Source organism: Capra hircus, chromosome 19 (genome assembly GCF_001704415.2).
Source record: "Capra hircus breed San Clemente chromosome 19, ASM170441v1, whole genome shotgun sequence".
In the NCBI taxonomy this organism is placed as follows: Eukaryota; Metazoa; Chordata; class Mammalia; order Artiodactyla; family Bovidae; genus Capra; species Capra hircus.
Genome location: NC_030826.1, coordinates 29,349,356 through 29,362,654, shown reverse-complemented (window position 1 = coordinate 29,362,654; position 13,299 = coordinate 29,349,356). Strand labels below are relative to the sequence as shown.

Sequence of the window (13,299 nt, the reverse complement as noted above, 5' to 3'; positions counted from 1 at the left end):
TGCTCCTGGCTTCGCGAGGGCTTTGACCACAGGTGTAGCTGCTCTACCAGACCATGACTGTTTCTGTCAAGCGTTTCTGGTTTTAGCAGTGGTGTGTCACTCCCACTTCGACCTCAGGAACCAGTCGCTGTGTCTCACTGCCCAGACTGTCCCAAGGCCTGGTTCCTCCCATTGAGGGCAAAGTTGGTTTGATTCTGTGCCATTTCTGCCTACACTCGGTTCACAAGGTGGTACCTTCTTGCCTTTGAGGGTCCATCAACAGGTCATGAGCGAGTGTGTCTTCACGTCTGGCTCCAAGACACCCTTCTGGAGGCACTGTGCTCAGCAGCCTGCGAGTCTGTCTCTTCGGTGTTGATCATGCATCTGCTCCCCATCTGTGCAGGCCTGACCTGTGTGCTGGAGACAGGGTCTGAGCACCTCCCTGCCGAGTGCAGGCCTGACCTCTGTGCTGGAGACAGAAGGGGGCTGAGCACCTCCCTACTGAGTCCTGGCCTGTCTTCTGTGCTGGAGATGGGAGGGGGCTGAGCACCTCCCTGCTGAGTCCTGGCCTGTCTTCTGCTGGAGACAGAAGGGGGCTGAGCACCTCCCTGCTGAGTGCAGGCCTGTCCTCTGCTGGAGACGAGAGGGGGCTGAGCACCTCCCTGCTGAGTCCTGGCCTGTCTTCTGCTGGAGACAGAAGGGGGCTGAGCACCTCCCTGCTGAGTGCAGGCCTGTCCTCTGCTGGAGACGAGAGGGGGCTGAGCACCTCCCTACTGAGTCCTGGCCTGAGCTCTGTGCTGGAAACCGAAGGGGGCTGACTACCTCCCTGCTGAGTCCTGGCCTGTCCTCTGTGCTGCAGACGGGAGGGGGCTGAGCACCTCCCTGCTGAGTCCTGGCCTGTCCTCTGTGCTGGAGATGGGCAGGTGGTGGGGTAGGGACCGAGCACCTTCCTGCCGGGGGAGCTCATCTTCAGTGTGGCAGACAGACCGTCAACAGAGAAATACATAGAGCAGGTCAGATAGTCAGAGGTGCTGGGAAGAAGAAAGAAGGTAAGGGCCTGGAGAGCAACGAGGGTGGGTGACAGTGCGATTGGTGATGGAAGGACTCCTTCAGGAGGGGGCTGTTCGGAAACTGGGAGTGAGCCGTGTATCTGGGGAGACCTTCCAGCTTGAAGGCCCTGACCCCAGAGTGAGTGTGTGGCACTCCAGAGCAGGAGCCCAGTGTGACAGTGGCTGGTGAGTCTCAGGGACAGGAGGGCTGGAGGAGGAGCCGGGAGCCGCATGTGTCAGGCCCCAGAGTTCATGGCAGGGACCCTGTTCTATTTTGAGTGTTGAGGGGGCCCTGGAAGGGCTGAGGGCAGTGCTTGAGCTGATCCACCCGCCAGGGTGCCCACCGTGACTGTTGCTTTGACCACGTAGGGGTCTACGGGTGCCAATGTCACCCCCTCAGGGGGTGTTAAAAGTCACTCACCCTGTGTCATATTTCAGGAGAACATCTTTGTGAATGTTTAATTGAAAGAAAATGTAAGCTTTTTCTTTTTATAGTGGGAAATTTTAAACATAAAGAGTGGCCTAGTTTAGTGAACTTGATATGCCCATCACCAATTGTGTAATTCTCAACACGGCTGAGCTTATTTCTTCTACACCTCCACCCCCTCCTACCCAGTCCCGCATGCATGCACATCTTGCTTGGTCTTTGGAAAATAACCACAGTCTCATTGTCACACCAAAAAAAGTTTATCTGTTTTTGCTTCATATCACTGAATATCCAGTCAGTTTATAATTGGGTCCTTTGCTTTCTAGGAGCCACAACGCCTCATTGTGGAGGGATGTCCTGTCCACATCACACGTGTGACTCTTGGGTTTGTGTTTGCACCCAGTCAGGGAGGACACAAAGGGTTTAGAGTGAAACAGCCGGGCAGCACCCCTACCATGGTATTCAGGTCAGACTCTAATCAAACTTGGGCCCACTCAGTTAGTTCAGCTGCTCATTCATGCCCAACTCTTTGCGACCCCATGGACTGCGGCACAACAGGCTTTCCTACCCATCACCAGCTCCCAGAGCTTACTCAAACTCATGTCCATTGAGTGGGTGATGCCATCCAACCATCTCATCCTCGGTCATTCCCTTTTCCTCTCCCCTGAGTCTTTCCCAGCATCAGGGTCTTTTCCATTGAGTCAGTTCTGTGCATCAGGTGGCCAAAGTATTGGAGTTTCAGCTTCAGCATCAGTCCTTCCAATGAATATTCAGGACTGATTTCCTTTAGGATGGACTGGTTGGATCTCCTTGCAGTCCAAGGGACTCTCAAGAGTCTTCTCCAACACCACAGTTCAAAAGCACCAATTCTTCGGCACTCAGCTTTCTTTAGAGTCCAACTCTCACATCCATACATGACCGCAGGAAAAACCATAGCTTTGACTAAATGGACCTTTGTGACAGAGTAATGTCTCTGCTTTTTAATATGCTGTCTAGGTTGGCCATAACTTTTTTTCTAAGGAGTAAGCATCTTTTAATTTCATGGCTGCAATCACCATCTGCAGTGATTTTGGAGCCCCTCAAAATAAAGTCTGCCACTGTTTCCCCATCTATTTGCCATGAAGTGATGGGACCAGATGCCATGATCTTAGTTTTCTGAATATTGAGCTTTAAGCCAACTTTTTCACTCTCCTCTTTCCCTTTCATCAAGAGGCTCTTTACTTCTTCACTTTCTTCCATAAGGGTGGTGTCATCTGCATATCTGAGATTATTGATATTTCTCCCCACAGTCTTGATTCCAGCTTGTGCTTCCTCCAGCCCAACATTTCTCATGATGTATTCTGCATATAAGTTAAATAAGCAGGGTGACAATATACAGCCTTGATGTACTCCTTTTCCTATTTGGAACCAGTCTGTTGTTCCATGTCCAGTTCTAACTGTTGCTTCCTGACCTGCATACAGATTTCTCAAGAGGCAGGTCAGATAGTCTGGTATTCCCATCTCTTTAAGAATTTTCCACGGTTTGTTGTGATCCACACAGTCAAAGGCTTTGGCATAGTCAATAAAGCAGAAATACTCACCCACACGCAGTAAAGCCGGTCTACTGACACCCCGTGGTGGTGAAGGGAAGTGCAGCATTTATCGCAGCACTGAACCCGGAGTCCAGGTAGCTCGTGCTCTAAAGACCCAAACTTCCCTGATAAATTCCGAGAAAGGTTTTTAAAGACATGACAAGGGAGAAGGTGTCATGGGGTGTGTGATCCGCTGGAGGACATTGTTCTGATTGGTTGGTGGTGAGGTAATCAGGAGTCAACTCCATCAACCTGGCTTCAACTACTCTGGAGTCTGTGTGCTTGTGATGAACATGCAGTCAGCTTCGTGCGCCTATGAGGGTTTTGGTATCTGCAAAGCAAAGGAAATGGCTCAAAATATTATTTGTAGCCCTTGAGGAGCAACTGAAGGACCTTGACTTTCTTAATGGCTAAACTCTTATTATGTCTTGACTATTTTCCTTTCTGTATTTTCTCACTTCTCAGATTAATTTTACTCTTTGGAACTCGGGGAAGGCCGAGGAGGCAGAAGCTCTTCTGCAAACAGGAGGCAGACTGGGGATGTGGACAGGGGAAAGGTAATCTGTTCTGAGAAGGCCACAGAGTCCTTCTCAGTTACAGGACCAGGTCAGAAAGACCAACTCACTTGTCTTAGGTTTGTTATTTGTAGAACAGGAGAAACAGACAATGAGATGAGACACTGAGAACAGGGAAACCTAATAGATGGTTGTGATGAGAATCAGCTGTGCTCACCTGTGGCAGGAGGTGGGTGGGGACTGAGGGCACAGAGGCCTTCCAGGAGCAGTGGAGATGCTCAGAGCTGGAGCTGGCTGGTGACTCGTGTAGCTCAAGAGGTGTGAAGTATAAACTTGAGATGTATGCATTTGATTGTTTATAGCTAAAAAAAAAAAAAAAAAAATGGTGGAAGGGACAAAGAGCCCTCCTGAAGGCCAGGCTTGAGAGAGAACAGCATGAGGTAGAGAAGGCATCGGCCATCACTCGCCCTCGCTGCAACAGTCTGGACCGGGTCTCGAACGCCCAGCACCACAAGGTCACAGGTAAGAAGGGGCTGAACAGAGACCCTCCGAGAGCTCTGACGAAGCAGAGGTGGGTTGGGGCCAGAAAAACAGGGCTGGGAGGGGACACAGGCCGTCAGACAAGGGCTCCTCAGCACCACTCAGAATTGCAGGAGAGCAGACAGAGGTCGAGGCTAATGCTGGTACTGCTCTGAGAGGCAGGAGGGGACTTTCTGGGACCAGGACACCAAGAGGGGACTAACCAGAGGACAGGTTCCCTGCAGGTGCAGTGAGCAGCACTAGGTCATTGTCAGTCTTGCTGTAGAGCTGGTGGTCTGTGTGCTCGCTGAGTCCTGGGTGCTGCCCTTGAGCCGTGTGAAGTACTCGTGGGGGCGGTCTACAGCTGGAGCCCCTATCTAGTCTCCCTTCAGGATGACTCAGAGGTATGAGGCCAAGTCGAACTTTGTAGTTGGGGCCCAAGCCCCCCAGTCTCGAAGTCCCAGGTCTCTGTGGTGATTTGGAGGACGTGGTGTCATCATGTATCAGACGTGGTAGAGACCATCCCACCTGTCCTTGCTGTGTAAGAAGGAAGGGCTGAGGGAACCCGTCTGCCAGTCTGTCTACAACCTGGCTACCGAGACGTGGTCCTGTACCTGCAGCGTCACCTGGGAGCTGACCAGAAATGCAGAGTCAGCCTCCACGCAGGTGTCCCCAGTCGGAAGCTGTAGTTTAACGAGATCCCATGTGATTCTTGTGCACATAACTGTTTGAGAGCCATTGCTCTGCGGCACGTCAGCTCTCCACCCCCACACCAGAGAGCCTACCAACTTTTCCCCAGTGGAGAACAGTAAGGAATAATGAAGTAATTCATCTTACCCTGACCAGGAAGCTCTTTAATTAATTTTACTTCCATGAAACACATAATTTGAAAGCATCTCTCAAGTAAACAGATTCCATTTTCTGGTAACTGATCACTCCATTTAAAAATTTTAATCAAGGTCATACATCATTCCCTGTCAGAACTTCTGTTCAGCCTTAGGATACCAGGGGTTCCTCCACTGACTTGCTGTAATTCCAGCAAAAAGCAGAGATATGCTGTTTGGTTAGCCTGTGAGGCTTTGTAAGGTTAATTGCAGTGTTTCCATTTGAGCATTTTCGAATATTGAATTGAAACCAGATGAGGAGCATTTGACCGTCAGCCTGCCCTCGTGCAGTCAGGCTGATGAGAACGGCTGATGAGATTAAATGAAGCTGGGAGAGGCTAAATTGCTCATCTCCTGCTCAGCTCAGACTCAGAAAGGCTCTGAGATACAGAAGAGAGTGGGGCTATGGAGCCCAGCAAGAATTAACTCCCACCCTTGACAGGGACAAGCATGGCGTATGTAACTTGGTACACACACAATACACTCCTCAGTGAACTAATACTTTGCAGCAGCGTTTTTTTAAGAGCTCAACAAAAAGATTCTGAAATTAATCTGGAAAAGTAAATGTGAAAAACAGTTCAAGATACAGGCAAATAAGGGAAGACAGTAAAAATAACAGCAAGGAGAAAGGACTTGTCTACTGTTGTTAAAATACATTACAAAGCCATGATGACTTAATACCCAGCATTCAACAGATGGATCAAATCACAAAAGTATGGAAACAGATACATGGTTTATCAAACTTGACTGTATAACAAAGGTGATATGTTGTGCTGGTGAAGATTATTAAAAATGATTACTGCAACTTAATGAACTTAAAGTGAAAAAAGGAATTCCAGTGCTACATCCTCCTTTAAAATGAACACGCAGGAGGGCAGCAGCCCACATATGCGGGTCCCTGGGGGGCAGTGCTGCCCACTGCACCACAGGGTCGCCCCCACCGCAGCCCAGAGCCAGCCCTGAATCATGGACAGAGGAAGAAGAAGGCCCTGCCGATCAGCAGTGGGGGCTGAAGAAAGGGGGCCAGAGCAGCCTCCACCAGCCATATGCAAACTGGAGCACGGGGCGCAAACCAGGCGGCAAAGGAAGCCTGTGGGCGGAGCAAGAAACCAGCAGGCAGAGGCTGGGGGCGGGGGGAGGCGGTCGCCGAAAGTCCAAAGCCTGCCCTGCCTCCTCCAATATGTGCACATTTACTGACTTAGACATTATGTATTATACGTGCGGGCTTCCCCGCTCAGTTGGTGGAGAACCTGCCTGCAATGCAGGAGACCTGGTTCGATTCCTGGGTTGGGAAGATCCGCTGGAGAAGGGATAGGCTACCCACTCCAGCATTCTTGGGCTTCCCTTGTGGCTCAGCTGGTAAAGAATCCACCTGTAGGGACTTCCCTGGTGGTCCAGTGGCTGGGACTCTGGGCTCCCAGTGCAGGGGGCCTGGGTTCAGTCCCTGGTCAGGGAGCTAGATCCCACATGCTACAACTAAGACCCAGAGCAGCCAAATAAATAAAATTTAAAAAAAAAAAAAAAGGATCCACCTGTAATGCGAGAGACCTGGGTTTGATCCCTGGGTTGGGAAGATCCCCTGGAGAAGGGAAAGGCTACCCATTCCAGTATTCTGGCCTGGAGAATTCCAGGGACTGTATAGTCCATGGGTCGCAAACAGTCGGACACAACTGAGTGTCTTTCACTTCCATTATATGTGTGCTATTGCACAGACGTATTTGGCAAGTGGTTGTCGGGGTAGCATATGGAAAAAAACAAATTTGAAAGGACAAGACAGCAAGTAAATGGTGTTATTAGCCCGGAGGATGGATACCTGAGTATTATTCTATAAATGGAACTTATTTTTGTACACCTTATGTATGTTCTGTTTTCCTGTAAAATCTTAATGTGCACATAAGTAGAAGGGCTGATATTTTCTTTCTACACCCCCTGTTGGATATGCTCCTGAGTCTGGAGATGAGTGCTTTGGAGTCCTTGGTGTCCCGGGTTTGGATCCCACCTATGCCCACTCTTAAAGTACCTGCCGTCCCCACCCCAGCCCCCCTCTCCGGAGTTTCTCATGAGCTTCTGTTTTTGTTCAACCATAAAAGGCAGACTAAAATAGTAGTGAAATCCTTTGTAAACATGAAAATAAAGGCAAAAAGCATAGAGTAAGTCATTGCTAGGCTTAATCAAAATCATGCAACAGTTACTATCACTAATATGAAAGGAATGTTTACAAATCCATGAGGAAGTAGAAGATGAGCACCCCATGAGAGCTGGACAAAGGACATAAAGAGCTCAGAAAAGAATATCAAATAGTTAACAGCCATACCTACAAAAAAAAAAGCCAACAAAAAACGATAGTGGTCAAATAATGCAAATTAAATCAGTGGAGGTATTATCTCTCAGGTTGACAAAACACTGAAAAGAATGTTGCCCAATAAGGAGGCGGCTCAGGAGAAATGGACCCTCACATAGAACTGGCGGAATATAAAGTGCGGCAGCTAGCCAGCACGTGGAGACGCTGGGGTTTATCACTGTTTCCTTGGGTTCGACCTGACTGGGGAGAGAAGTGGCCAGGATCCAGCTCTGGATTCCCACCTGGGGAAGTCCAGGGAGGAAAGGCTCCTGGTCACATGCCATTGCGGACATTCACCGCACACCTCATTCATGGAGAAGGACAACCCAGCCCTCCTCATACTAGAGGCCCCCATAATACTAGAGGATGCTGTCAGGGCCCTGCTGGAGCAGCAGGACAGCTTGGTGCCACCAGACTCAGCAAGGAAACCATGGTCCACCCAGGGCCTCTCACCACCAGCCAGTATCCCTCACTGAGTCAGTCTCCACATCAATTAAGTGGGGATAATTCCACCTGTTCTGCCAGTCCCTTCCCCCCAGGATTGTTGTGAGGCTCACATGAGATGAGGAACAAATGGGGAAAATATTTGCAATATACATGAGAGGTTACTAAAATCTCTGATATATGAAAGTTCTTGAAATAGAAAATGATTAACATTTCGAGAGAAAAAGGACAAAGGACATGAAGACTATTCATAGAACAGCAAATGACCGGCAGCAGCAGGTGGGATTCAGCCTCGCTCATGATGAAAGCAAAGCATCAGTGAGTCACTTTGTTCACTTATAAAACTGGCCCGAATGAGTGGTGATACCCAGAGTTGGCGAAGACAGGAAGTGAGCCCTCCACAGTGGGAGTGGGGGACTGTAAATTGATATAGTCCTTCAGATTACCATGTCTATATGTGCCAAAAGCATTAAGTTCAGTAATCCCATTTTTAGAAGTTTATCCTAAAGAAATAACCGGATAAATGTTAGAAGAGGTAAGGGTGTTCCTCACTATGATATTTTCAAAGGTGAGCTTTGTTAAATTATGGTACCTCTGCAAAATGGAATTGTGTGGCCCCATTGAAAATGATGCGGGAACATCCCTGGTGGTCCAGTGGCTTAAGACCTCGTGCTCCCAATGCAGGGGGCCTGGGTTCCATCCCTGGTCAGGGACCTGGATCCCACATACAGCCCCCAAGAGCCAGCGCAGCCAAATAAATAATTTTTAAAAATGATGATGTGAATCTGAAGTCCTTGGCAAGGAAGGATGTCCACAGTCGGTCAAATAAAAGCAAAGGTGGTTACAATTACATTTCTGTATGGTAGGATTTTGGTTTTACAGTGAGCATGCGTTGCTTTAACAAAAATACATAAAAGTCGCCCCGTTTTATTTTGAAAAGACAAATACGAATACAATGTTTGGAAGCAGTATATAACATTAGTGGCTAAGCTCTGAGTGGGAGGTTATGATTTGCCTTCATCTTCTATTTCCTTAATTTAAATTTTTGTATAAATATTAATTTTACAATCAGAAGAAAACCTTGGGGAAGGGAGCATTTTCCCGCAAGATCTGGTTGGGGGCGAATCATTTTTTTTTAATAATTTTTTTGGCTGTGCTGGGTCTTCATTACTGCGTGTGGGTTCTCTCTGGTTGCAGAGGGCAGGGGCCGCTCTCCATTTGCCGTCTGCGGGCTGCTCGTCGCAGTGGCTTCTCTCGTTGCAGAGCACGGGCTCTGGGGTGCTCGGGCTTCAGTAGCTGGGCAAGTGGGCCCCGCAGCATGTGGGATCTTCCTGGACCAGGGTTCAAACCTGTGTCCCCTGCATTTGGGAGGTGGATCCTTAACCACTGGACTACCAGGGCAGTCCCCCAAATCACTTCTAAGTTAACTCTTCACTCGCTGCCACCCCCAGTTTCCTGAAGAGGCCACAGCATGCTTTTCTAGAGTTGACTGTTCTGCTCGGGGGATGATCCCTAGCCTGACCCATGTTTCCACTGAGCCCACAGTCCAGGCCCCACCCAGGGATGAGAAAGCCATGGTGCTTTCACACTTTGGGAGGAAAAACTAGTGAGGGAAGAAGGAGGCCTTAGGCCCCGTGAGGGAATGGATGAGGTGACTGATGGGGGCCATGGTGACAGGAGGGTCAAGGCAGGGGGAAGCTGACTTTTGCTGCCAGGGGGCTGGGTGGTGGCCCTTACAGCCCCACCTGCTGCTAAGTCGCTTCAGTCCTACTCTTCGCGACCCCATGAACTGCAGCGTACCAGCCTCCTCCATCCATGGGATTTTCCAGGCAAGAGTACTGGAGTGGGTTCCCATAAGGGGCAGATGGGTGTAGGTGAGAATGCCGTGGGATGGAGGGAGTGTTATTTGGTGAGTGGGGAGGGATATGTGTGAGGTGTCTTGAAACTGCCTGGAAGGACATTTACTAACCCTCCCAGGTGGGGTGGGTGGGGGGCAAGGCCCCAGGCGGGCTTGTGTCCAGGTCTGAGACACTGAGTGAGCTCCTCAGCACGACCAAGAGAGGAGTAACTCAGGTTCCCAGGATGGAGGGTGGTGAGGGGAATCTGGAAGGAGAGGCGGTAACATGGAGGAAGGTGATGTTCCCCTTCCCCTCCCATGTCCCTGAGACTGACAAACCCTGGGATGCTCCCTGCAGCTGAGTTTCTTGTGCAAAACCGGCAAGGGCTGAAGTTTTGCACTGAAGCTGACAACTGGGTAAACTAAGGTGTCCCTGAAGTGCCAGAGCAGGGAGGCCTCCTGCCTCACCAGTTCCTTCCTGAGCTCCCCACATCTCCTCTTCCAGCACAAGCCAACCCACACAGGTCAAAGGTATGGAATCCATCCCTTAGTTGCACTGTCTGTTTTGGGTCCGTCTGGTTCACCAGTTGGCTCTGGCTGCCTGGCCCAGGCCCAGGCACATCCACGGGGGCCTCTATTTTGGGTGGGGGCCGGAGAGTGTGTCAGTCGACCTGAAGTCTAGAGGCCTCGGGGACTGGAGGAGCAGGGACAGGGCCCCTTCCTCACGGTGACCCCTGCCAGACAACGGCGATTGTAGATCAGAGCTCCTCTCCCACCCCCAGGATGAAACTTAAGATGCCCCCCACCATGTTGAGGGCAGGTTTGGGGATTCAGGAAGGAGAATTGGGCAGCATCCTGAATGGACTGTTTCCCAAACAATAGAACATTTCTGGAATCCACCCAGTTACTGTGAAGTGACAGAATTTAGTTTTCTCCTCTGGTGGAAGTGGACATTTGTAAACGAAGTCAGAATCTGTTAAGAAGAAATAATGGCAATTACTTCTCTGCCTTCCCCTGTAGTTGGGAAGTCAGTACTTGCTTCACAAGGACTTTCTCACAGGGAGACAGGGCTGGCCAGGGGCTACCGCTGTGGAGTGGCTACCCAGTGGGGTGTGCCCAGCATCCACATGCCTCCCGCCTGCTTTACTATGACCGAACAATGACTGTTGTGACACATCAGAGCCCACCTCAACCTTTTCAGGGCATGTTCATGCTTCCCTTTAGTGAGAAAGGAGGGAAGCTTGGGGACCTAGGAAATCAGAGGGACCCGTTTCTCAAATGAGGGGACTGAGGCCCGGTGAAGAGACAGGATAAGCCAAAGTCTCAGGTCGAGGCTGTCTGACTCGCTCCTCTTACCTGCCCCCCGCCCAGGAAGCTAAAATGTTTGACCGAAACTCCTTGCGTTCTTTGTCCTGCGCCCACACCTCCCCTCCCCTTCCCCCCAGGTATTAGAGTCTAGACACAACAGTGGGGCCTGCGGAGGAGGACAACCCTGCCGCCTGCTTTTCCCCAAGGCTTCTGGATTCCCTGGGGAAAGGGTCTCACCAACTAAGGAAAGAGCTGGTCAGTTAGGGGTGGGGATGCCCAGCCCTCCCAGATTTGGGAATCAGGTCCACCAGGGTTGGAAGCAGCTGAAGAACTGGTCTGACAGTAGTTCCTACTGGGGCCTTCCTCAGCATGACCTGGAGAGCCTTAGGAAGCCCACACACCCAAGCCCAGCCCCCAGAGATTCTGACTTAATGGGGTCTGGGTTAAGAAACCTCGGCTAGATCAGCTACTTCATGAGAAGAGTTTGAGCATCCCTGGACCCCTGGCTGCAGCTTCAGCCACTGCCCTTTAGAGAGGCTCCTCGTTCCCTCCAGAACCAGCCCTCCCCTGACACACACCCGCACCTGCTGGCTCTGCATCCTCTTCTTGCTCTTTTCAGTCACTGTTCGGGGAATATCTATGTGCTCTCAGATCCACCTCTTCACTTCAAAATCCTATCACTAGGTTATTTCCCCTACCCCCTGGAACTCTGAATGGTTAGTGCTCACATGAAGGTTTTCATCAGAATCTGGGTTGCACTAGATGGGGGAACCTCACAGATGGTACTCAAGCCTAGAGATTTGGTTGGTCTGGGGCAGGGGCAAGGCTGGGACCTTTTCTTGTTGGTTTTTACATTCTCCCCTCGCTATTTTTCTTTCCACCTCTGAGGCATTTTATTTGTATGTATTACATAGCCAGGCTTCCCTGGTGGCTCAGACGGTAAAGCGTCTCCCTACAATGCAGGAGACCGGAATTCGATTCCCTGGGTCGGGAAGATCCTCTGGAGAAGGAAATGGCAACCCACTCCGGTACTCTTGCCTGGAAAATCCCACGGATGGAAGAACGTGGTAGGCTATAGTCCATGGGGTTGCAAAGAGTCGGACACGACTGAGTGACTTCACTTTCGCTTACATCCCTAGAAAAAGAATCCAAGGATTTTCCCTCCTGTGCATTTTTATCTTGCTTCTTCATGGTCCATGATGCCAGCTGAGGTTGTCAATACAATGAAACCAAACTGACAGGTGGGAGCAGGTTATTCTGCCATTTTTCTAGATCTTTGAGTTGCACATCAGATCTGGGGCTGATCACTCCACACTTATTTAGCCTGCCTGTGAGGTTCACAATGATTTTCCCAGCCCTGTGATCACCAATGATTTCAGATTCGCCAATGTAACCATGCTTCATGATCACTGTTAGGGACCTGAGGATGGCTTTGGAGCACGGCCTAAAAGGACCTGGCGTTTGTCTCTCTCTTCGGCATTGTTGATACTCAAGACATCAGCCAGGACATTCATGCGCACCATTCTGGTGGCACAGAAAGATGGCGGAAACAGCTCTCCTCACTTTTTATTTGAACATTTTCAAACTCGCAGAATGCGGACTTACCCTTTCCTTAGAGCGAGCCTATTGTTACTTTTAAATTTAGTTTATTTATCTGGTTGCATTTGTCTTTCTTGCTATGCACAGGCTTCATCCAGTTGTGGCAAAGGCGGAGTCTACTCTTCATTGCACTGCATGGGTTTCTTGTGGTGGTGGCTTCTGTTGTTGTAGAACACGGGTTCTAGGGCGTGTGGACTTTAGTGGCTAAGCATGGGCTTTAGTTGCTCTGTGCCATGTGGAATTTTCCTGGACCAGGGATTGAACTCATGTCCCCTACACTGGCAGGCAGATTCTCACCCACTGGACCACCGTTGGATTCTTATCCAATATCAGACCACTGGACCAGTATTGTTACATCTTTGCTGTATTTGCTTTACCTGTGAGTATACGTTTCTTTCCCACCCCCCCCACCGCCCCTTGGCTGAACCATTTGAAGTTCCTGTGTAAGATTCTATCTCCCTAAAATATTTCAGCATGAAATATCTAGAAATAAGATCACTTATTCTGCATAGCCAAAATCACATTTTCACACCTAAGCAAAATAGCAGTAATTCCTTAAGTACCGTCTAGCATCCAGTTTATGTTCGGATGTTCTGTTTGTCCACTCTTTGTGTTTGTTCTTTCTCCCTCCCCTCCTTTCTGTTCTCTTCCATTCGAGGATCTAAGCAAGGGCCATGTGTTACACTTGTTTCTATCTCTGCTGTCTCTTTTCCCCTAAAACACATTAAAAAAAAATTGATTCACTTGGAACTATCTAGGCCAGTCCTTACGGAATCCTACTTTCTGGATTTGACTGATTGCTCCTTCATGGTGTCGCTCACTTGTT

The 13,299-nt window shown here is 49.6% G+C and overlaps 1 pseudogene; it reads right to left on the bottom strand.

Moving 5' to 3' along the window:
• LOC106503236 lies at positions 12,010-12,397 on the bottom strand (annotated as a pseudogene).